This window comes from Heterocephalus glaber, unplaced genomic scaffold (genome assembly GCF_053883595.1).
Source record: "Heterocephalus glaber isolate CG9 unplaced genomic scaffold, H.glaber_assembly_v1.0 deba00001497, whole genome shotgun sequence".
Lineage (NCBI taxonomy): Eukaryota > Metazoa > Chordata > Mammalia > Rodentia > Bathyergidae > Heterocephalus > Heterocephalus glaber.
Genome location: NW_028258320.1, coordinates 71,053,195 through 71,079,163, shown reverse-complemented (window position 1 = coordinate 71,079,163; position 25,969 = coordinate 71,053,195). Strand labels below are relative to the sequence as shown.

The 25,969-nt window shown below is 45.2% G+C and overlaps 1 protein-coding gene across 49 annotated transcripts in view; it reads left to right on the top strand.

Annotated features, from left to right (window-relative positions):
- Window positions 1-25,969, top strand: part of Tcf7l2 (transcription factor 7 like 2) — a 185,139-nt gene that overhangs the window by 73,506 nt on the left and 85,664 nt on the right. The window lies entirely within an intron of this gene.

The window sequence follows — 25,969 nt, the reverse complement described above, 5'->3', positions numbered from 1 at the left end:
ACAGGTCGAATTATGCAAAGCATGAGACAGTTCATGTATTTTTTATTTAAGTATCACAAAATGTTACCCATTAGTATATTTTGGCTCTATATTGCTTGTAATTTCTAAAAATTGCAAAATAATTTTCTTAAGCAGAAAAATCTTAAGATATATTGTGTCAAATTTCAGGCTCACTGCTTCCTTATTTGTAGCTTGCTGTAATTGAGTATACATTATTTAAGTGAATTATGCCTGTGTTGTATATGTGCATATCACAAAATAATTATTTCTGTGGAACTACATTTTGAGTCATGATTTGCGAAAATGTCTTAACTTCTCATTGGTTTAAACAAGGCATGTGGAAAGAAGGTTGACATTTGCTAGAAGCTTCCTCCTTCCTTCTGCTCCACCTCCACAATTAAATGGATGCTCATGATTATGTGTGTGCTTGTAACACCAAGATTTCAGGGCTGGAGGTGACCGTGGATTATTTTAGGCCCAACCTGATCTCAGAAAAGGAAACTGAGGCCCAGAGATGCCTTAAGTGAGTTGCCCAATGTCACACGCCAAATTGGTAGCCAGAGCAGTGACTGGATCCAGGACCTTGCACATACTCTCTTCTGCAAGAGGCTTTTGAAAGTGCCTCTCTATGGCTAGCTCTGCTTTGCTTACTATAAATTGGTTGGATCGTCACCAGGGTCAGAGACAGAAGTGTGAAGATGTTGCTGGCTTAGGTCTTGGTGTCGGTTTCTCCTAGCAAATTAAAAACATCTTAACCTGCAGGTATTTAAAAACAATTGTGACAGTTTTAGAGTCCGAGAGGATGAAATTAAAAAGCCTATTCGTTTTACTTTTCCTGTCTCCCTGGATTTCCCAGTGTGGGCCCAGGCTTTGAAATTTACTTCTCTGCTTTTGGAAATGCTTGATGGAACTTTCCCACATTTTTTAGCCACAGAAAGAAGGATGTTATCTTTAAAATCTCTGGGAGGCCTTGAGGAGATGAAAATTCTAGGAGTGGTTCAGATGGGCAGAGGCCCTCCTGGTGGGAGCATAGAATCCAAGGTCAGGAACAGGGGGTTGTCCATCTGGAGAGGGGTGATTGGCTCTCTGGCCCCCCAAACCCCATATGAAGAGTTGCCACAGTTTAAGTTCTAAGAGCCTTCCTTTCTTGTGTGGAAAGTAATGAGCCGGAGGAGATGGTAAGACGCTCTTTCCAGAGCCAGTGTGGACTTGGGCGAGGGGAGCAGAGCGGGGAGTTAGGTTCCTTTTTCCTCTGATGTTTAGTAGAAGACATATTTACCATAGCAACCATTTTGGAGCACACACATCACCCTTGGGATGGGGACATTTGGCCAAAGAAGCCACGGCAGCTGTCATATGATCTTGTCTGCTTCCTCCTGTGCTCTTGGGGACCAGGGAACTAGGCAGTGCCTAGAGGTTAGGGGCTGGCAGAGGAGAGTGGGCCAAGGGAGGATAGGATCTGGCTGGTGGAGGAGGAAAGGAGGAGCTGAGAGAATAGAGAAGCCGTAAGTTCAGGCAAAGGAAGACCCCATTTGGGAAATGCGTAACGCTGGTGTCGGTGAATGGTGACTTTGGTAATAGAAGTCCGTTAGCTCTGTCCTGGCGTGTTTCTTCAGTCCTCACCTGACCCCAAGGGTGAGAAGGGGGGAGAGCGTTCTGGGGAGGGGAGGGGAGGGGAAGGGAAGGTAGGGTTGTGACCTTATCCGTCTGGTCCCTTGTAGTTTGGGGACTGAAGTTTCATGTACTGGGCCAGCATAGATTTATAGTTACCTTTTCACTGGACCTAGGGCAGCATGACAACCAAAACCAGCCATCCTTTGGCAGGCGCAGTGTCTGTATTTACAAAGGGAGCTTTCTGAAGTATGGCTCATACATCACTTGGGTCTTTGTGCCATTTAACATTGTGTAAGCGTCTGCTTCATGTTCACATTTGGTCATGAATGGCCCAGTTTGCTCCAGACACTTGGGGCTCTTCCTCACACTTTGTTTTTTATTCTGTTCCAAAAAAGCATTTTCATATCATAGTGTCTCACCAGACATGTTTCAAAATAATCAGCAAAAGATTGCTTCCTAATTTCTCTGAAATTTGGATTTATTGTAACTTTTGGGCCAAGCTATTTCATAATTATTTCTAATGTTTCACTTTGAAAATAGAGAAGTGTTCAGGATTTGTTAGTAATTATTTGAAGATACAACTACCATGGACTGCTAAGAAAATAACTTTCTCCAGTACCCATTTAGGGTGGAATCTTCACATGGAAATTCAAAGTATTTTGTCAGGATATGTTAATCTGATTGGATTTTTTTGTGTGGTGTGTGGGTTACCACATTATAAAAACGCGATAATACAGTAGATGTAGAGCTCAATTATTTATTTATGTATCAGCAATGTGGAGATAGGACCCAGGGCCTTGTGTGTGCTAAGCAAGTGCTCTACCACTGATCTTCGTGATCAGTCCTGTCCAGTCATATTTAACTTGAGAAACAAATTCCATATAGTTCTGTTCCTGTAGCTGATACAACATTCTGTTATATTCTGGTGACTCCTAACCTGTGTTCAGAGGAGAGAGGAAACCTACCCAGGGATGATGTCTTCTTTGGCCAGAAAATGAGCATTTACACCAAGAACCAGGCCCCCCACCCCCACCCCCATTCATTGATTTCTTAAAGACACTAGACACACATTCCCAGAGCCCCATCTTTATTCAGTCCTGTTTTCTAGTTCATATAGTCAGCGCATTTTTCTTACTCTGTGGCATTTTGAAACTTGTATTTTTAATCCTTCGCTCTTTTCTCGCTCTGTAAAGCGAGGGCCCAGCTGCCGGGTTGTGCTGAGCAGTAGTGCTCCTGCACATCCTGGCCGACCTGCCTCCAGGGGTGGTAAGCTGCAGGTTAGGGGCTGTTCCCTGGATGCCACCCCTGGCGTCTCTGCTATACAAACACTTTCATTTAACTTCCTTTGTACCTGGGAATAAAAGATTCTGCACCAAAAATGGTGGTATTTTGGTCTAGTATATATCTTACAAACCAGCAAAAGGCTTCAAAAGTTTTTACAATTTTATCTTGGGGGTTTCCTTTTGAAGTCGATGTGGAATTTTCCTTGGGGTGGATTTCTAGTGTTTCTCAGTCTTGTGTGTTTTGTTGTGTAATGAGCATCGAAGTGTGGGATGAGAAAGCAGACTGAATCCCGAGGAAGAAAGCCCTGCAGACGGTGGTGGTGTAAATTTTTTTGTTGTTCTTGCTTAAATGCTGAGAGGAATCAGGAAACTTATGAAATACAGCACAATGAGTAGGATTTCAGACATGGTCTTCTGCTGTCTGCACCGAGCACTTTCAAATAAGCTCAGGGCACAAAGAACCTTTAGGTTTTGTTTCTAAAGAGTGTGGAGAGCCTGCTCATAATTAATTATGAAACTACCTTGAGAGCATCCTCTTTGCTGTTACATATGTGCAATGTTTTGATGGGTTAGTTGACCTGGGTTGTGTGTTCCTCCTACCCTGGTGGACATTTACTGGACCTGGCATGCACTAGGAAGCCCTGAGCTAGAGGCTGGGGCCAGCAAACCATGGCAGCCCTTTCCTGGGTGTCCCTTGCCATGAAGAATACAGAGTGTGAGACCCGAGAGACCTGATTGTGTCTGAGCTTATGGACCTGGCTGGCTGGCTGGCTCCCTGAGAAAATGGTATTTAAGAGAGGGTGGTGAATGGTTATTGGGTATGTTTGGAAGTGAGGAATAATGTAATGTTGTGTGGATAGTAGGGTAACTGGATGACAACAGGTAATTGCATATTTCAAAATAGCAAGGAGAGGGGACCTGGAATGTTCCAAATACAAGGAAATGATAAACATTTGAGATGATAGATATGCCTGTTATTCTGATCTGAGCCTTGCACATTGTATACAAGTATTGGAATGCCGCACTACGCCCCATACATATGCACAATTATTGTGTCAATAAAATCAAATATATTAAAATGGAATTTGAAGGAGTTGGTCATTTGAGGCTATCGGGAAAGGGATGAGAATGGGAGGCCATTCTACATTCTAGTCAGGCAGAGGAAAAGACATATATGAAGGTCCTAAAGGAGGTAGTAGACTTTGAGAGAAGCAGAAGGTGGGATGGCCTGATCCAAACCACGGGGAAGTCACGGTGGCCCCTGTTTTGTGTGGGGATGGTAACCATGGACAGATTTGGAGGAAACACCAGCAGATCTTGCTGATGCTTTGAGATGTTGACTTCGTAGCAAAGGAGTAGGTGGCCGGAGAATGCTATTTGCTGAATGTGGAATATTGGAGGCAGGAACAGGCTTGGGGTATAAGAACTGTCTTTTCAGAGATTGTTTGCACTGCTCCAATCCTGAAATTCATTGATTCTACAAATATTTAGTGATTGCTTACTGTGTGGAAAAAGCTTCCTAAACATTGAGAAAAAACAGAGTTAATGATAAGCAATAATCCAAATTATAGCAAAACAGACTGTGAGGCTTCCTCCATGGCCGGCATTGTTCCAGATGCACCATTCTGAGTGGAGGGGCTGGGCACAAGGGCCTCAACCTTTGCCTGGAGATGGAGTCAGGACATGAAACAAGGCCACTGAGTGCCTGAGCACACCCCGTTCTTAACCACTACCTCAGAGATGGCTGAGGAAGAGCTAAGTGGGCTCCTACCACCCCACCCCAGTGAGTGGGTGTGGCTCAAGATCTGCTAGCTTCAAGAACATATGTAAGGGTGGTGGGGCTTCTGCTTTCGGATGCAAGCATTGTAGCTACTGCAAAAGACTCAGGGATACCTTGTGGGAAAAGGGGTCAGGGGCAGGGAATTTGGGTGATAAATGAACCTATATTGATTTCCTACAAGGGTTTTTCTTAGGGAGGGGGTGAGGAACGGGTTCTGTCTTATGATTTACACACACACACACACACACACACACACACACACACACACACACACACACACACGCTTCCTTTTAATCTATTGGTCTGTGACTCCACCAGACTTTCTAGAACCCTTGGTGTGTGTCTAGAACCCTTGGTGTGTGTTTTCCTGGAGGTAGCTGAGTCAGAACTTTCCCATTTTACAGACTGTGGTAGGGGCTGTGGTAAGGATTTCTGTTTTGTCTAAGTATATAAAGCAAGCTTATGAGTACTGCAAAAATATTATTATTTTCATAAGGACAGCTAGGAGTACCTAATATGAAGAACTAGTGAACCAGGTTATTTTTTGGGGGGAGGGGAAGAAGTGGTGGATGAGATCATGGTGTTTTGAAGAAAGTGTGTGGTATAAACCACAAAGTGGACACTGGGCCACCCTAGAGTCCAGGATCAAAAGTCCAAAGTGTCGCTCGCTCTCTCCCAGAAACTGAAGTTCCTGAGGTTTGGATTTCTGATGTGGCAGCTGACCACCCTGGTGGGCGAAGCACTGCATCAAGAGGGATCCTGTGACCTTGGCTGTGTCCCCTGCAGATGAGAGCCACATTATTGGGGCCTTAAAATCCTACGCCATCTCTCCCACCGACCTCTGGTAGTTTCATCGCTCTTTAGCAGTTGACTGTTCTGGCTGTTCTCACTTCCAGGATCGGTCTCCTGAGGGAGATTGCTTTGTTTTTTTGTTTGTTTTGTTTTGTTTTGTACCGGGGATCGAACTTGGGACCTTGCGCTTGCAAGGCAGGAGGTGGGAGATTGCTTCTTTTTGGCCTGAGTTCTGCTTATAGTGAGCTCAAGCCTCTCTCCTTGAAATGCTGTTACTGATGGGTGCTTTGCTGTTTATTTCTGAGTATCCTTCAAGTTATGTGTCTTGACGGTTTGAAGTGAGCTGATGTGTACATCCACCCACCCATCACCAAGTCTCTTCAGAATTATCCTAGGTTGTAATTCATGTCTTTAGTGACTAACAGACTATTTAAGGGTGAGAATGATTAATCTTTGAAATCTTTTAAGATATTCTTTCTCCAAAGTAAGTGCCATTAATTCCTAAGTCAGTGTAGTAGTTCTTACTCATAAACATCAGTTCACTGTAGACCATTTGGAAAAGAGCCGATAATCACATCATTTAAAGGCTACATTATGAATATTTGGTATATTTCCTTCTAGGTTTTTCTTCTGAATGTATCAATATTTGTATTTGTTTGTTTTTGACATCCTAGCCCATAATAGTGCCCAGCTTTTCAGCCTTGTATTTATTTTAAATGAAAATTCTTGTAGTTAGTAAGTACTTCCCTGTTATTAACATTCTTAAGGCTTTTTAATAACTCCATAACCGTCTATAATGTGATCATACCCATGTTTACTTAGTGTATTGTTAGACTTTAGATTATCTCCTTTTGTTTCTACTATTCTGGATATCCTTTGTGTATGAATCTTTTGCCTCCTCTTTCCCCTTTGTTATTGTTTTGGGATAGATTCCTAGGAAGAAAGGTAAAGGAGAGCAAAATTAAACATTTTTTAATACATAGCCATAACTTATTTCTCTGAAAGATCTGAATTTTTATAACTATCAGCAGTATGTGAGATTTAGACATACTATGACCAGAATAGTTTTAATCTTTTTGAGGAATTTAATGAAAGAAAAGTTTAGGCTTCCTTGGAGAGATGAATACTTAACTCCATTCACCTCATCCTAGAACGGTGACCTTGCCAGTCTTAGTTACTTTCTCATTGCTGAGACAAAATACCTGACACCCAAAGTTAAAGGGGGAAAGGTCTATTTAGCTCACAGTTTGTAGAGGTTTCAGTCCACAATCGTATGGCTCCAAGGCAGGGTGGTGTGGCAGACAGCCATTGCACAGGAGAAACAGTTCATGGTGGGCAGAGGGTAGCAAAGCAAGCAAGAGCCAAGACGAGACAAGCCACTTGCTGTCCCTTAAATTGTAACCAGGCTACTGGGATTAGGGTGGTACCAAACCAGTCAGTGGGCTGATTCAGTAATCACCCACCCTTAATCCTAGCATCCTTAATCCTAGCATTGCATCACAGATCAATCACACACTCTAGATCCAGCCACCTCTGAAAATGCCTCACCTATAACCACATGAGGCTTAGGGGGCATCTAGACACAGCTGTAATTGTGCCCATTGCCACCCGGCTGACCAGGGCATTCTCCCCAAGGCCTTTCACCCATAAAGGCAGGTAAACAGAATGTTTGTTTCCTAAACCGTTAATCAGTTTTAAAGTCTGAAGATGTAGCACTGTCTCATGGAATTATGCGTGTTCATTTTAGATCATTTATACCATAACTCATCTGCTTTTTGGTGCACTGTAGAATCTTGAATATATGCAGTATTTTAGGGTTGTTTTGAGGTCTTGAGCACACTCGTAATTAAGAACTGCAGATAGTGATTTAGTTCTAGTGGCCCCTTATGGGGTGGAGATATTTGTTTGATGCCATGTGTGAGCTTGGTCAGGAGTATGACTCTGGATTAGGTTTCTGGGAAGACTTCTCAGATAACATTGGTTGGCTCCTGTATCTGAGATGCATATGCCCACACTAAAGCCAGGGAGGGGCGGGCAGCCTCACAGGGCTCTCCACCAGTTCTCAGTGTTGGATTCTGTTGTGCTTGGGGGGAAAAAGTCTTTGGCAGCTTCCGGCTAGCATTTCCTGACAATGTTTCACTGAATGTTTAATAAGGTTACTGGCAAAAAGGGTTCTCTCTCCTAAAATAGGTTTAGGGAAGCTCTGGGTTATGCGAAGCAATCACTTTCTTTGTTTCTAGATCTCAGCTCTTCAGGGGCTTGGAGCCCTTCCTTGGGGCTAGGGTTAGGGTTAGGGTTAGGTACAGAAGAGGCAAGACTAGGGCTTACTTAGGAAACTTGTTTTTGTTTCAGCACCTGCTCTGTTTACGAAGTGTGGGAGCCTGTTTTAAATTATCATGAATCTACTTAGAGCTAAACTCGTGGTTTGGACTATGTTTATCTTTTCAGTAAATACAGCAAAAGTGCTCCTTTGGCACCCATTCTGTCCTGCTTGTCATTTCTTGTTTTTCTGATTAACGCTATGTTTAGGGCTTGCTTCTTTCCCCAACCAGACTGTAAGTTTCTTGAAGCCAAGGAGCCCCATGGTTTATTTCTCTGCATGTGGCTTTCTCCCCTCCCATTGGGGTGTTCTGTTAATTAAGCAGAAAACCAATTTCTGTTGAAGGAATGGAGCTAATTTAGTTTGGAATGAGTATGACTTCATCATGACCATAGAGTGTTCACAATCATCTTGGTTAACACGAGAGCTTGTACACGTGTCTACTTCTCTACCTGATGTGGTAGCATGTTTTGGTGAAACATAATTTTGGGTTTGGACTTTGTGTATGGCTTGCCAGTAACTTGATAATCCACCCTTATACATTCCAGCTCACAGTCAAGCGTGTCTAATCGCCACAGCAGCATTTATATGGAACATGGTTACACCAAAGCCCCAGAAAGTCAGGCTGTGAGACTTCTGTCTCTTTCCAGTCTTGGTTTAAACTGACTGTTCTGTGGGACTATTGTGAGACATCCCTAAACTCTGTAAGAGGGTACCCAATGGGGAAATCTAGCATTTGATTATTGATTACGAGATGGTTATTGTTCACTAGTGTTGTAGGGTTTATGGAGTTATTTTGTGATTGACTTATTAACGACTTGCAGGTCATCTCTTATAATAAATTAATACAGAAGGAGGAAACAACTGGATTTTAGAACTGTCTCTTGGAGTAGACTTGGAACTTAGGAGAGAGGGACCTGTAGGGTCCTCCCTGGAGAAGTATATTGTTGTGCCCATTTTGCAGAAGTGTAAAATTCATCAAATTGGCTGAGTTTCCTAGGAATCCCCAGGGATGAACAACCATTTTTGGACAATTATCTAGATTTTTGCTGTAACCCCAGACTCCCCTGAATGTTAGGTCCAGTCTCCACTTGGATGCCAAATAGATGGGAAAATTAGTGTGTCCAAAACTAAACTATTTCTACCCCTTCTTCGTTTCCAAACCTGTTACTCTCAATGTTCAACCTCTCAGTAAAGATCAATAGCATTTACTTAGGCCTCAAACCATGGAATTTGTTCTGTGAGCTCCTAATCCATTGGCATATCGTCTTCTGTCCCCCCAGCCGTGTATGTGGAATCTTATTTCTTTTCACCCCTTCTGCCATTACTGCTGGAGTCCAATCTGCCTTTGTCTATCACTTAGGTGTGGTCAGGACACCTTTGCTAGTCTTCTTGCTTCTTGTAACTTCCTTTCACCCATGTTTGGTCCCTACTATTGGTTCCCACACTCAAGATGGCCTTTGAAAGGCTCAGACAGATCCTATCACATCCTTCTACTGAAAATCTGAGGATAAATTTTGTCTTTGAAAGAGGGTCAGAGTAGCTATGAACAGACACTGCCCGATCACCCTAGATGGGAATCTGTGTGTTAAGGGCTCAGGATGGGAGCACATACCTCCACGGAGTCCAGGCATTGCCATCCTTAGAACTTTGTGTTAGCTGCATGCAGATGTGCCAGTGTCTTGGCTTGGTGCCCTGAGCAGGACCCAGATGCCCCCCGACCATCTGTCTCTGAGCCCTGCCCTTCCCTAAGGCCTGCTGTCTATCCAGCTGCAGACTCCTGCACTGTCAGCTTACTGAAAGCTCTGGATGGCATGATGCAGTCTGTTCTCCAGCCTGAGCCCACAAGGCTGGTGGATCTGGGTGGTGATTAAGTGCATCGCGGAGGCTGTGGACTAGGCATGAATGAGGTAGGGTCACCATGTGTCCAAGTGCTGTGGTGTAGAGCCTTTCATCCCCTGTTCTTCCCACAGGATCAGTCTCTATTGCCCAGGTGTTGGATGAAGCAAATAGCCAGAAGGAAGGAGGGAAGGAAAGCCTACAGTACAGCCTCAGGTTGGCCTGTCCCATGACCCCCAGAGTCAAGGTGGAACCTGTGGGCCCCCTATCTGGACCTGCCTTTAGGCCCCCTGCTGACTAAGTCAGGCCTGACTCAAGGGTGGATGTGAAATTCTAAGAGGTGTTTTTCCCCATCTCTTTCAGACTCAAAGGGGAAGCTGACCTTGACAGGTGGAGGCAGAAAATAAAATAAAAAGAAAAGTCTCCTAACAGAAGGGAGCATGGTTGGACAGAAGAGCTTCTGGGGAAGCAAACCTTTGGGATGATTCACTTGAAATGCAGGAAAAAAATAGTATTTTGGAAAGATGTAGCTGCCCCCTTCAGCCAAAGCCCATAAATGAAAGAATGTCTGAAACCTGGAATTGCATTGACGAAGGCTAGTCACCTTCAGAACTTAACGGAGCCCCTTTCCTTCTTTCTCAAAGCCACCCCGTCCCGTCCCATCCCATTCCTGTGTGTACGAACACACAATCTTCTCCCACAAGCGATCTGTAAAAGGGAGGTTTGTGTGAACAAAAAGGAGTTTCTATGATTTGCCTCTGCGGTCATGGGGAATTTTGGAAGCGAACTTTAGGTATTTTCATGAAATTTCTGTTTGCATATTTTTAGTTTCTCAGAGTTTTCTTTTCTGATTCCAACTTAACACACTTATCTTTGCCCTAAAGATCTCTTAAATTTGTTCCTTGGGAACTCTTACTTGAATTCTTTTAGAGGCATTGTTTTCTTATCATGGAAAATTGGTACAAACTGAGTATATAGTAACTTCTGTTTGACTTATTATTACCTCTTTACTGTTCAGTGAAGGTTCCATCTATTTTTTATGAAAGTGCACATAAACTGTGAAAAGGCTAAAATTGCAACTACAAAAGGCAAAAATTGTTGTTCTCAGGCCCCAGAGAAGTGTTTGTGCCTTGTCTGTATGCTGAGCCACGCTGAGGGAGGTTCTGAGGTTGCGTAGGTCAGGGATCCAAGGAAAAGGAGGCATTGGTGGGTGAAGGAGGAGAGAAAGTGACAATAGAGGTATCAAACAACTACCATTTCTGCTCTAGGCGGTCAACCTTTTAAGGCAAAATGTCAGAAATTGAGCCCCCTACTGGATCTATCAGAGCCCTGTCAGATCCCCATGAAGAAGTCTTGTTGAACAAGTTTGAACCGCCAGGTGTTGGATTTCATGCCTGTATTGCAAGCTTCTTGGGAGGCTGAAGCAGGAGCATCGTGAGTTTGAGCCCAGCCTGGGCAGTTTAGCGAGACCCTGTGTCAAAAATAAAAAAGGGCCCTGGGTTTAGTCACCAGTACTGGGAGGAAAAAAGTCTTAATTACTCACTGTTTAAAAACTTACTCGGGATGAAATGATGGGAAAGAGGAACATCGTTTATCAGAACCAAGAATGAGGATGTGCCTAAGGAAATGCACCTTGTCTTAGACAGTGATGGCAAACCTACAGCACCAGTGCGGCAGTGGGCTGTTTGTATCATCGAAAGCTCTGAAGGGTTCGCCATCAGTGTCTCAGGAGCTGGGCTGTGACTGAGGGGTCTTGGTTCATCCCACTTTGGCCCTCCAAACAGAGGTGTCTCTCTCCCGCTGTGACATGCATACTGTGGGGACAAGACCTGCGAGCCACATGTGCTGTGCTCTTGTAGCCCACCTTCTGTGTGTTGTGCCCATGAGTGCTTGCTGTGGGCGCTGTCACACATTCCGACAGTCACAGATCTCAAAAGTGATGTCCACATCGCGCCTTGCCTTCCATCTTTCACTTAAAAGTTGTGTGGTAGAAAATCACAATGTTTTTAGGGGATGAAAACTTTATCTGAACATTTAATTTGGAAGGAAGGGGCTAGATTTTTTCCTCCTGTAATACAAACCAACATTTTATTTATTTGTTTGTTTGGGCTTCTGGTGCATACGGGTAGCGTCGCTCAGCCTGATCTCTTTATCGCACCGACTGAATTCAAGTCTGGTGTGAGGCCAAGCACAGGTCTGTGCCAGCCATCCCAGGGCTGTATTTCAGAACATAATTTAAAAACCTGGCTCATGGAGACGCAGTAGGGACGTAGGGTGAGCTAGTGAGTGTCTGGATGTCTGTGTGGTGAGTGAGTGGGCAGAAAGGACCAATGTCAAGAAGAGGGAGGGCTGGCCATGGGCCCTGGGGAACTGGGCTCCAGGGGTGGCCAGCACCACATCCAGAGGCCAGCAGGGTTGGACTTGGCCAAGTGCACCAGTGTCTGGATGCCCATATGAATTTCCTCCACAGGTTTCAGTTGCCAGAGTACAACTGCTGGATATGGAGCAAGGGTGTGGGCTGTCGGGATCCTGCCGGGCCCAGGCCTGTGGTACCAGAGGTCAGAACAGAAGCCAAATTAAGGGCTTAGAGAGCTTTCTGCCGTGCCGTGCCCTGGGGCCTCAGTTCCTATAACACTGCACATTATAGGCCAGAGCTTTGTTCTCCCTCTTCTCTCTTTGCTGTCCTGTTTCTGAGTTTTCTTTTCAGTATTAAACTTCATCCTAGAATTGACTTGTTGAAAAGTCTCTTGGTACAATTGTAGGCCTCATTTTCGTAGGTGAACTAATGCGGTGACAAGTGGAGAGATAGATGTACAAGACGGGTGATAACACTGGCTGTTCAGAGCATCACCAGATCCAGACACTTGTAGAAATAGTTTATGTGATTGTCAGGTTTAATCCTCACAACACTCTTAAGAGTGAGTCGTTTTTACTCCCATTCTGCAGGTGAGGAAATCAAGGTTTAGTTGGGGGAGGGTGGTGTACCTAAAATCACACAGCTAGAATTGGAACCCAGGGAGCCAGAAGCCAGAGCCAGGACTCTTGCTCGAGAGGATGGCTTCCTTAGTGGGAACGCGCACAGACGCACACACAGCGCACGACGCATGCACAGGCAGGGACAGGTTTCTCAAGACCCTTCCTGGCTGTTGCCTGGCAGGCTAGCCCAGGAACCTGGAGATCGGTTGGAGGCCCGTCCTTTCTTTGGGATACTGTTAGTTCCTGTTGAGGAAATGAGGTCTGTGGATTTGTAGGACGAAAAGGTATAAACTCAGGCAACAGACCGCAACCAACAGAGAGAGATTTGGATCACTAGCGGCCTTCCCTTCATCCCAGATCATACCTCCCTATACCTCCCTGTTCACCATGTTGGCTTGTGCCTGCAGGCTTGTGGGTAAAGGACAAATGTTTTTGGTAAATCACAATGGACAGCAATTTTTGTATTATTTTCAGATCTCGGAGCATTTAATGGTATGTAGTTCACTTCCTGATCTGTCTTTTGTTTAGATTTGGACTGAGGTTTTCCAAGATGTTCCTCAGTTCTCCTTAACAGTGCCTGTCCCCTCCTGGTCCCCATTGCAAATTTGATGAGGGACGTTTGAGGTGGGATTCCTGGTTTTTAGTGGGTACTGTGTAGGTGGGTGTGGTGAGACTGGTGGCTCCTTAGGTCTTTTTAAAAAATCAGACAGGAAATATAGAAAGATGCCAAGGATAGCATAACAAATGCACTCGTGTACTTGCCATCTAAAATAACAATTACTGTATGTCCTCCCTTGTTTCTGTAAAGCAAAGTCAACTCTCTGTTCTTCTCTTTAGTCTGTGATCTTCCGTCTAAGAAATTACTATGTCAAAATTTGGTGTCTGTCTTCCCAGTTCAGGTTTTCAGACATACATGTGTGTGTGCACATATATGTGTGTGCGCGTGCGTGCATGAATCTATGATGTATTATAGTTAATATTAATGGATTTATTTGTTTGTTGGTGCTGGGGATGAACCTTGGGCCTTGTGCTTGCTAGACAAGTGCTCTACCACTAACCTACGTTCCTAGCCCCTGGTAGTGGTTTTAAAATTTTATGTAAATGGTTTCATATAATATTCTGTTTTTCTTCTTCAACACTGTATTTGTGTTTTATTCAGGTTGTACATTTAAATTTAGTTCACCTATTTAACTGCTCCTTAAGTGTTCTATTACATGGAAATATAACACTTTTCCAGTTCTGCATTGATGGCTATTTAGCTTGCTTACAATTTTAAGATTATAAACTCTGCTGCAGTAACCATCCTTGGGTAGGTTATTATGTAGACTGTGTGTTAAGAATTTCTCTTGGGTTTGTACCAGAGTAGAGGAATTGGTAGGGCTAAGTTTGCTGGTTTCGGTTTTAATCGACACTGTCAAGTTTTCCAGGATGATTGGATCAATTAGTACCTCCTCTCCCATTGTAGAAATACTAGACAATCTCACCAACACTTGCTCTTGCCAGAATTACGAGTTTTGCCAATCTGTTGGGTGTGCAGTGGCATTTTACCTAGTTTGTATTCCTTTTATGACTTCTGAGGTTGAACATCTTGTGTGTTTATTGTCTCCTCTATTGCTTGCATGATTCAATCTTTCGTTGATTTTAAATAATCAGTTTCTTTTATTGATTTATAGGAACTCTTTAAGTTGGAGACTTGGTTATATATGTCGGGATACTTTAATTTATAAGTTTTAAACTTTTGCTTAGATGAGTTTTTAAATAAAGAAGTTTTAAAACTTGATGCACTCAAATTCCTCAGTATTTTCCTTTTTTCATTTTGTGTCTACTCCAAGGAGCTCTAGATTCTGCAAACACTTGGTGCAGGAGCTCAGATTTTGATGTGCATCTGATATCTGATGGCCGTGTCTGTAGAAATTAATATTCTGTGTAGGAATCTAAGCCAGGGGTTTGCTTTTTTAAACTAGAATTTAAATGTTTTAAATCAACCCACTTAGAGTAAGATCCAGAATTCCTGGGTTCAGAAATACAGTTCTGTGGAAAATTAGGGAATTCAGGGACAGCAAATGACCCTCTGCCACATACCGAGGAAGTACTCCCCCACCCCCAGCTTGCTGTTTGATCTCATCAGTCTTCCCAGCAGTCCCTCTTGAAGTAGCTGGTTTTATCCCCATTTTAGAGATAAGAAAACCAATGTTTAAAGAAGTTAGATAATTTATGAGGCAAGTGGCTGAGCCAACATTCAAATCCAGATCTTTTGACTACAAAGCTTGTGCACTTAATTCCATACCTGACCGCCTTCCTAAAAGTTCCTTGGAATTTGAGTCTTGCCCTATGCGTTGCTTTTAATTAGAATCTAGTTGAAAGGAAAAGGGGTTGAGGGTGGAGGAGAAGGGGAGTGGCTTGAGTTTGAGATTCAGTAACAGAAACTAAAAGCCCTTCCCCAGGAGGGTAGTTCAAAAGGAATGGTTCCGTATTTCATGTAGCTGAGATGTTAAAAGCCCAAATAATTGCATCATGCAGGTCTGATGCTGAGTAATAAACCCCCTCTGTAGTATGGGGTGGGGCCGGGTGGGGGGAAGTCTGGGGAGCTGCTTTTCCCTAAGGAATTACATTCCGAGAGACTCCAAGGATTTAGGTAACCACAAAAGCCATTTATTTTGAGTACACGTAAGATTTCTACCACTTTGATCCCTAATCCATAGCATAATTAATAAATGAAATGTGCTGTAGCTCTTTTTTTCCTTCCTTTCTTTGCAAAGTGTACTTTTAAAATGGCTTTTGCTCTGACACGATTCGTTTGCCACTTGGAAAAGCATCATCGCTTTGGAGGGGCAGGCTGGGCAAGGTGGCTGGGTGGGCAGGCTGGGGCTGCTTCCTGGGGCCGGGTCCCCGGCATTTCCCGGAGTCTGCATCTTCCAGGAAGTGAGCAGCAGTGGGAGGCCAGGGCTGGAATGGTGTCCGAGGTAAGTGTGTCCCAGGGCCCTTCACCGCTCGCAGCCAGCCTGGGTCTTTTCATGTCTTTGCCCCCTTCTGTTGGGGGAGAGGACTGCTGGGAGTAGCTGATGATCGGAGTGATTTCCAGTTGCCCAGAATGAAAAGCCAGGCGTTTACCGTCTCCTCCCTGCTCTTCCTTCTCTCCCTCCTTCCCTCCCTTCTTTCTTTTTCCATCCTTTTTCCACGGTATTCAGTGATTGTCCCCGAGGAGCCAGCCTGAGAGTGTATCAGTGGACAAGAAAATATTCTTGTTCTCATGGATCTGTCCTGTCAGAGGTGGGAAGGGAAAGGGAGGGTGCAGAGACCTAAACCAGTAAACAGATAATACGAAAAGTAAATGATATGAAACAACTGATAGATGAATGAGTGCTGAAATAAAAGTGAGCACTATTTTGGCCATTCGCATCGTGCCAAGTTCTATCTCCAGTAGATCTTTGGAGTATACTATTTCCCCTTTTACAGATTAGAAGCAGAGGCCCGAAGAGAGGGCCGGTGGCTTCTTTATAAGGTGCAGAGTCAGACCTTGGCAGTGATAGTTCTCTTTGGTAGCTAAGGTCTCTCTTCTTGTGCTCACTGTCAGCTGAAAAAGGGTGCAGTGACTTCAGATCCTGATGGGGGCCCCCAAGTGAGGCTGAAGGACAGTGACAGCGGGACCCTGGCGTGGGGCTGTTTTAGGTGGGTGTCCAGGAGGCCCCCGGAGAAGCCAGCAGCTGGCCTGAGACCTGAAGTAGGGAGGCACTGAAGCAGTGACGCTCACCTACAAGGGCCCTTGCCGAGCATGCCCATGCTCCTGGCAGGAAGGGGTTAATGCCTGCGCGTACCCTAGGGCCTTACTAGGGGGAAGGAGCTGGGGGCTGTAAATGCTGCAGTCTTAACTTTGGCTCTTGGGAATTCTGTCTTTCAACCCTGGTTCAGTAATAACTTGTCACTGCCCAACAGGGCTCTCTTTTAGGAAAGGGCAGAGAAAGGCTTGTTATATTCAAATATGCCATAAAAGTATCGCCATTTATTTCACAGGCTGATGAGCCCAACTGGGGGAGCTGGAGGAGGCTCTGAACCGGCCTGAAGAGGCCCTTACAGCTGAGATGAAAGGGGGCGGGGAAGCCTCAGCGCTGTACAAAGAGACAGCATTGGGAAGGTAGCCAAACGCTGTTTTTGGAGTGGTGAGAGGGAGAAGAAAGGTGTAGATGGTTTACTGGAAAATGTGGCTCTGCGCAGTTTCGGTGGCCCGAGGCAGTGTGGAGTTCTCCACGGTGTGGGCCCCGGCCTTACTTTGGCTTTCTTGGTAGGCAGTCCGTGGAAAAGGGCTCAGTCTCCAGTTGGGGCAGTAGGGGGGACTCAGCGGTTGGATCCGCGTGGCTTTCCAGTTCTCAGGAGTCCCCTTCCCTGCGAGAGTGCTAGGTGAATGTGGGTGTGGGAATGTGGGTGTGAACCACACATGCGCTGTGGTACCTTCTACCCGGAGGTGGGCGTGCTTGGGAAGGAGACCCCAGCAGATGACAGCGCTGGGCAGGCAGGAAGCCACGGTCCCTTCTTCCCCAGGGCAGGCGGTCCGCCTGCAGTGCCGCATGTTCCTGGATTCCAGGGCCCAGCGGAGGGCGTGTTTGGTTAGGGCCCACTCTGCAAACAGGAAACTGCTCACCCGCGTGCGTGCAGGCTTTTCTCGGAGATAAAGTGTCAGAGCAGGGCCCCAAACCTGCAGAATCACTCCTGGCACCTTCTACACCCCAAAAAGCTGGTGTTGGGGGACAGAGAGGAATGGGAAGCAGGATGGGGAGGGGAGTTTGGAGTTCCTCAGGCAGTGGCCTTGGCAGGGAGGAAAATACTGATGTGGCCTCTTTGTTTCTGAACCTGAAGTTTGGGTTTTTCTGGGGATCCGCAGATTTGGGAATGTTTTCTGAGTGCTGCAGTTTGGACATCGATCATTGTAGGTCCCCTCTTGCCTAATACACTTTTGAGTGGAATATTTTCAGGACTCCATAAAAACACAGCTTTCAAGGCGGGGCCACTTGTCCAGGTCCCCCCCCCCCCCCCCCCCACTTTTGGCCAAACCTTGCAAACATTGGTATTCAAAAACATTTTGTTACTTTTCTTGGCAACGCATTCCAAGAAGGAATTGCAACACAGACTCAGAGTTAGGAGGCAACTTTCTGGGGAAAAGGCGGGGGTGGGGAGGTTTGGAGTTTGAATCAAAAACAGACACCAGGGCTTTAATAAAATAAATGAAGCGGAGCCCTTTCAGGGTGCGGGTCGGGCTTTAACGTGCCTAGTGGAAACTGACAGTCTGAGAACTGGGGCATAAACAAAAATGTCAGTCCCTGGGAGTCTTGTTCACTGGACAATGTCTCAATTGTTTCCTTGGTTTTCAAGACAGCAGGGGAGAGTGGAATATTAACTGTTTACTGCCCAAGGCTGGCTGGGAGATTGCTTGGAGAGGGAAAAGGAAAGACAGAAAAGGGCATTTATTTTTAAAAGAAACTATTGAACATGTCAGTAAGCGATAAGGAAACAGCAGATGGTTTTCTCCTTAATCTGCCACTCAGCTCCTTATTTCCTGGGTTTTTGGGGGTCGGTGCGCGCGCACGTGTGTGTGTGTGTGTGTGTGTGTGTGTGTGTGTAAGTGTAAGGGACAACAGGCTATTTCTTTTCAAAATTTGATTTTTAGCCTTGAATATTGTCAGGTTTCAAAGATTGCTGCATGTGGGTTATCCGTGCCTGGTGGATATGATACTGAGGTTTAGGGAAGGAAGTGTGTTTTCTGATAACAATTTGAATCTTAGCTTTCAGCTGATAAATCCTGTTCGTGTTTGTTCCACTTAAATGCCCAGTCCCCAAATAAAAATCAAGTGGCTGGAATTTTAAACAAAATGGGATTCTGGTTTTCCCCATAAAAGTGCCCTTAGTGCTAAAGAAAGGGGGAAATGTAACTTTGCCTTAGAGGGAATAGGAAGCGCAAAGGCAGCCCGAATTCTATTCACACTTGAACTTCGATGATTAGAGAAACAAACAGCACAGCCTGCTGTATCAGCCTTTATCTGGGCAAAGTTCAAAACTCAACTGGTAATTATGTCCTTAGAAGCTTTTAAAGGGCTGTGTTGTTTTAAAAGCAGAGACCAAGCTTCTTTGGGACAGAATGCGCTCTAGTTGTTTGTTAGATAAACTCCTCTTAATAAATAGGGGTCAGGGGAGAGGTTGGTGTTCTTGGAAGACTGGGCCCTGACTCCCTGATCAAGAACGGTCTTCTCTCAGGGAACTGGAGGCCTTCTCTCCCATTTAACTTTTTAGTAAGAGGTTTGCAGGCAGCTAAAGTCAGCTTTGGCTCCGCTTCCTGTCAGACAGGAAGTCACTTCCTTCGCCAAAATTACAAGCTATGGCAAAACTCCCCGGCCACTCTGAAAAGAGCATGTTTTTCCCAGAAGACGGTAGATGCGGAAGCATAAATTGATATGCTGTATGATCATCCAGTGCCCAAAATACATAGGAAGAGAGCCGTTGGGAGGAGGCAGTGCCCCACGGCCAAGGCACTGCCAGAATGGCAGCTGCTCTGCTGGGTGCAGAGGTAGCCATCACCTCGCTGCTGCGTGAAGCTGAGCTAGTGGTCACCTTTGGGGAACATGGGCTGTCTCAGGCCTCTCCAAGTTCACTTCTCGGTGAGAACTCACATTGCTTTTTGGGAGGTGTTAAAGGTGGTAACCTGTGAGCTCCTTGGTTACCTTACAAGACTCCATTATTAAGCCTTTATTGTATGCTGGCCCCACACATCCCTTTAATTTGTTACTGAAAGATTTAATCCTAGTGCCTTGCCTTGGCTTTCCCTCTCCTTCTGTCCTTTATCAAAGTTCTCCATCCTATGGCTTCTTTCAGGAGGCAGTGCAGTGACTTTTGGGAGAGAATTTCCTAAAGCTGGCTGCAATCTGACTGTCCCCCAGTTGCTGGAGAGGGGGCTTGGGATTTGGGTCATTTCACAGAGGGTGATGGATTGCAGCAGCTCTCTGTCGCTCTGGGATGGATTGTGCCCCGAGGCCCTCTGTGTGGATGGAGGTCTGCTCATGCTCTCCTGGGTATTTCCTTCCTTTGAGGAAGTAGTGTATACTTCGCTGATAGGGCGGCCTGTACCATGACTGGTCCAACTTGAACCTCCAGTTCCCCTCATGGCTGGGTACGAGTGGGTATATTTGTAGTAATTGTTGCCGGTATTAGAAAGGGTCCAAGTCATAAATATTTCACATGTCTTAGTTGGACAAGACTTTCAGGAGCAGAAAGGCAGTGTCACCTAGGAAATTTGCTCTTCCATTGAGATGAAAGGGCAGTGAATTAAGTGCCTGCTTTCTCTCCCTTTCTCCCTCTGACGGTTATTGATCCTCCTGTGGAACTGTATAGTTCATGTTCTGATCTTTTTCTTGACAAAGGGAATTCCCAGTTCGTTACTGTAGCTGGCATCATACTAGCTGCTTAAGAGTTAAAAGTTGGCAATGCTGGCCCTCTTGAGAGTCACAGTATTTTCCGTCTCTTCCTTCTTAAGAGTTAGAAGATGTTTCTAAAAGAATCTCTTTGGTGACTTAGAAGTGAAGAGAGCTTTAGAAGCATGACACGAAGAAATAAGAGGGAAAAAACAAACCCTGTCATTCTACATCTGTCTATTTTGTTGTTAACAAAGGGAGAGGGATTTCTCTTACTTAACTTTTGCCAGGGAGGATGGAGGGCACGAAGAACAGTAGTTTGAATGTACACCATGGTGGAAATAGACTGGACGTACAGTTCAGTAGAGATTTTGTAACTGTAGAAGAAGTTAATTCTACAAAGGTGATGGATCCTGAGCCACTCAGGATTTGTGGACTCTTCCAAGGCGCAAGTCCAGAGCTCCCGTTCAGAGCTGCCCCTCACACCCCGTGCCCTTTGCCTGACTCTGGGCCATCACTTTGGCCACATGTCTTCAAGCTGCCACCTCCCCTCTGCACCGGAAGCTTCTTAGCACCCCATACATTCTTCACTAGTTCCCGAGGTGCCCTCAAAATGCATCCCTGTTAGGCACGAGCGGGGACTGTTTGAACTGAGACCTCAGGGCCAGGTCTTTGGGATCTGAACAACCTCCCCAGGCTTTCTGGCCTCAGGGATACTCAGACCAGTAGGGTGTTCATTTTGAGTTCTTTACTATGGAAGATAAAGAACAAAGTGAGTGTGATGTTTTTGTCTTAAACATCAACAACCACAGGTGGGGGAGAAAGAAAGCACAGATAGATACACGCATGTGAGTCATGTATTAGGGACGGTGTCTAACTTTACTCATGGGACATCAGGGAAAATACTTTACTGACAAACCCTGGTTCTGTGAACTTGAATTTTAACTCTCTCTCCCTTACATTACCACAGACCCTGAAGACCAGACAGTGGTTTTGTTGTGAAGTTCCAGCTCCTGTCCTCTCTTTGGGGGTGGCTTTCCCATGCCCGACTTGGAGACAGGGCTCTGCTCCCGAGGCCCCCCCCCCCCCCCATCATCTACCTGTGGCTGTGTCATCAGTGGAGAACTAACTATCTGGGAATGGAAATTTGACCCCAGAGAGAAACACTTTCTGATGATAGATTACTGTTTGTATTTCCTAATAAACAGCCCTTCCACAGTCATTAGCTTTGGGGCTCCAAAGCAAACTATTTTACCGCTTTTATGTTGGGCAAAAAACCATGTTTCTTGCTTCCTCCCGTTTCTTAAACTAGGAAGCAGTGACGTTTGACAGTGCTGTCTGTGTTGGGGAATGGCTTTTGAAGAAGGTGTGCCCTTGCGGTGGCTAGAGGGATGGGGGAGAAGGTGTGGGTTTGCAGGCTCAAGGAAGCCCCACACGAGGCGGATGCCATTTTGATTTTGTTATCTATCCACAGCTGTGGATTCTGCCACCTTCCACGGTCTTTCTCCTTCCACCCCATTTCTCTTGAGACCCCTTGGTGGGAAATTCTGAGCCTCTTCTAGGGGGCTGCGGAGGGGAGAGAGAGGGAGAGGGGGTGGAGAAAGCAATGAAAGAGATTTTGTTTAGGAAAAGGGAAACATGCCGAAAGGTTTGGTAACTGCTATGCAGAAAGGCCCACCCTGGGGAAGATGAGACAGTGGAGGAAGAGTGCGCGCGCACGTGGACATGGGTGTGCACGTGGACGTGATGCACACATTCATATGTTATCCAGCCAGGTTCAAGGGGGTTCCTGAAAAGCCAGAGAGGTTCCCAAAGTCAAGGCCAGGGATACCTGGGACAGGAGGGAAGGCATTTATTGATACGGGCCACAGCAGAGACAGTTGAGGGCTTGCTGAAGTCTGGCTGGGCATATGCCTTTTCACTTTGCAAGAGGAACTGACTGTGTCCTTGGGAATATGTAGCGGGCGCCCAATCAGATGTTGGGATTTTCTTACTAGAGATGTTTTTATTCTTCGACGCAAGCATGCTGCAGGGACTTCAGTACCTGTCATGGACAGACCTCCTCTGGGTGACGAAGGGGTTAGATCAGGCCAGGCTCCCACTGGTGGTCACAGAGGTTAATTCCCAGCCAGTTCCACTCTTTGCAGGAGATTGGTGAACATCTAAATGGGGGGCAGTGAGCTCACATCTGCTTCTGTTTTTCCCTTTTCTGCAGGCCAGACTGAAAACTTAATAAATTGTATGAAACCCAAGTAAGCATGGATGTTAAAGAACATTAAATAAATTACATAAGTATGCCTACCTGTAACACTTTTATAAGGTAAATGCACGTGGGTTATTTTGCCATAAATGTGCACACGGACCAAGATTTATTCTAAAGCCCCCTTGTTTTAGCCCTGCCTTTGGTGAAGGTACTACTGTTTCTCGGCTTTTTCCTTCTTTCCCTGGCAGGCAGTATAGAAGGGCTCGGAAAATGTGATAATGATGCCATAAGTACCCTTGTGCAAAAGTTGTTTTTTGTTCCAAAACATCGCCAGTTCACCGCATATAAAACTACCACGGATGCTTTAGCCGGTTTTCTTTTTCTCCAAATAAGGCAAGCATTAATGAAGCAGTTGAGGGCCTGGGAAAATGTTTTGTCATTCCTTAAAATGATTTTTCTTCTCTCTCCAGTCAGGCCCACAGATTGTTCAGCTGCAGCACCGGCATTTGGCCAGACTTGCGGAGTTGTAGGCCGTGCCATGAAACTTGTTTATTGCCATTGTTGCCTCTAATGACTATTGATAGAAATAATGCCTGCCTTTCTGTGTCCGTATGTTTCGTCCAGTGATGGGTCGGTGTTTTGTGGCCTTGATCATCCCATTCTAGAGAGAGAAAAGTCAAGTCCAGCCAAGTCTCCTGACTGCCCTCTTGAGCCAGGCCGAGATATAGTTTCCAGCTGCTATGGCCCCTCTAGTCCCAGTGCACATTGCCAGGCAGCGACCTCCACAACAGTCAGAAATCCTGCTTTGAAGGTGGAGAAAACAGCATTCTACTTAGGAATACGACATCCAGAGAGTTTGGAAGCATTTTGGGCAAGATCGGGGCAGAGATGAGAAGACAGACACTCATGGTGTGATGCTTCTTACAGGTGCTGTTCGAGGATAATAATCCTGTGTCTTTGTCTGGGGTTTGGGAGAAGTACTTCCTCCTCCAGAGTCAGATAACTGGAAGTGTTTTTTTGGCTCGCCCATCTTGGCTTCTCCACTGAGAGCGAAGGGCTTTCATATTAATAGCTTAATAGGGAGCCCTGACTTCTTCCTCTGAAAGCATAGGAGAGCCATGGCTTCCGAAGGGAAAGGGCCATGCAGTCTGTTGGTGGCGTCCTCTGGCTTTGGAGGTGGACATGTTTTGGCTTTCACCCCGACCTAGCTGCCTTCTTGGTGTGTCAGCTTGGGAAGTCGCTGGGAAGATGAGAACTGCCTCCGTTCTGGGTCGCATTTAAGAAAAAGATGTGAGGGTCAGGTGGCCTGGTGGGTATAAAATCACCTTTCATATCTTGGTTTGCCCAGTGTTTAGGAAGGGGTTGCTATTTGTACTTGGGGTGCTTTTGCCGATGAAAAGTTTTCTGCATCAATAGAAGGCTAAGATTGCTATCATTTGTTTTGGGTCCATACAGAAAGGCAAGAAGCAGCCAAAGAAATGCAGATTAAAGGGGCATAAAAATTACTCTTGGCTATACTATGTCTTCTCAATTCCAAGACATCACGGATTATATGATATGCCTTTAATATAATAAGAAATTTTCAGGGAGAAGAGAAATACAACTGTGTTAAATTTATCTACTTATGTATCTAGATTTTAAAAAATGTGAGTCTTAGAATGGAGATAATGGTTGTGTGAATATATATACATAAATACTTTGAATAAAAGCTCTGATATTTGGGACACTCAATTTGAAAAGAATGCTATGTATGAAACTTCCAAACCCACTTTTGGTAACACATGAGGGTAGGATCAGAATGGACCAGACTCTTCAGCTGTGTTTAAAGAGTAAACTAGAGTCAGTTAGCATGATCTGGTCAAATATTAGCACTGAGAAGAACATTACTGATAATTTTGTGGGATTCTCTTAATAAAGGTTCTGTAATTCTGGTTTTTCAAATTGTTTGTGACCAGTCAGGAGAGTTGTGGACTGATTGGGTGAGGAGACTGATTGCCTTGCAAGCTGGTTCCCCGACCTGCATGCCACTGAGAACATACCCACAGTCCAACCTGTCCCTAGCTTGTGTCCTCAGTGGGAGGAGCCAGGCTGCGCCGTGAAAAGGAACAAAGCATGTAGCGTCTTCGTGAAAAGGTGCTATTTGAGCATTTAATGTTCTGCTCTTGTGCATTCTGTGGGCAAGGATGCATACCATACATTAGCCTCACTATGAGCGATGCATTTGAACATCCAGGTGTGTGCATTTCTGTTGTGAGCGGTTTTGAATAAATCAACATAACCGGCCATGGTTATTAACATATTATGTAAATTGGACAGGGATACATACTTTGAAGACCTTGAACCAAACCCACCAGCTAAGAGCCTGTAGGATGGGCCCAGAAGGGCTGGAGTTCTGGGCACTGAGGTTGTCATCAAAGAAATGGACTACAGACAACTGACAGGCAGAACAATTTTCTGGTAATTTCTCAACCCAAAGTAAATTTTCAAATGCTTGGAGTACAGCACTGATGTCAGATTAATTGGCTCTAGACGTCCAAATGTGGATCAGTTTAGGATGGAAGTGATTTTATTATCCACAAACCCCTCTGTACCTCTTTTTTACCCCGCAGAAATACTCTGCCTTCATTTTTTGTTGTTACCCAGGCTCTCTTGTGAAGCTTCTGTGTTTTTCTGTTAGACTCAGTTAGAAATAGTGCTAGGTTTTTGATGTAAGTATGTTTTGATTTCACAGAAACCTTCAGTGTGTTGAAAGTTGAATTCCAGGGCAGAAAGGAACGAGTGGCGGGCTCACCCTGAAGCTGGAGTGCTTGTCCTAGCCTTGTCAGGGACTGGCGTGTGACCTTGGAGAAGTCTTGCCATGTTTTTCCTCATGAGCAAGAATTCTTTGAAAGGGAGAAGGTTTATGGCTGATTTTTTTGTCCCCTTAGAACTTAGAAATTTAGAGGTTATGTTTTTCAGGGCAATGACCACAAATGGAAAATAGAGTAAGTGGGCAGAACTTCATAACCTTCCTTTTTTTTCACTTACATTTTCTTCTTTAATCTCCAGGTACCCTTTAAAAACCTCTTTAACTGGCAACAAGTCTTCCTCCATGGCACGTAATACATCTTTATGGACTTCAGTTAGACCCTGAAGTCCTTCTCAAAATGTTGTTTGTTTATTTAAGTATTAAGTGGCTTATTAACTTGCTGAGGAGATACAGTACGGAAAGACTGTTTATCCCACGCAAAGAGACATGCTTAGATGTAGCTCTCCTTTAGAAAGACTGCTGGTGGCGCATACATCTGCCTCCCATTTTGGACAGAGTGCTCTTTCTGGTTAAAAATGTAGCAACATTTTGTATAAAAAGGTTACTGGCCTCTCTGCTCTGTCTCTTCCTACCGAGCTTTCTGGAGACCCCCCAGCTCAGGGGTCTCACTCAGGGATTTCATTAGCCAAAGATGGGTCCACCTGAAATTGTGGCTACCCTGAAGCCTTAGGGAGTGATCTGCGATGTCATGAAAAGGGATGGAAGGGAGACCTGGGGGCCAAGGGGCTTCAGTCAGCTCCCGGAAAGTCATGCTGAGTTCATTAGAAGGCTCCGCAAAAGTCAGGAAAAGAGACACCCCCATGGCAGCTGGGCCTCACAGTGACAGACACCAGAATTCACAGCAGCCAGGATCTAAACACCACACAGGGGCCTTGGACCCCTGGAAGTGGGGGATTATTCCTGGACCCCAGGCTCTAGCCGTGGTTTTACTTGGCGTTTCACTTGGTCTGACTTTTGTG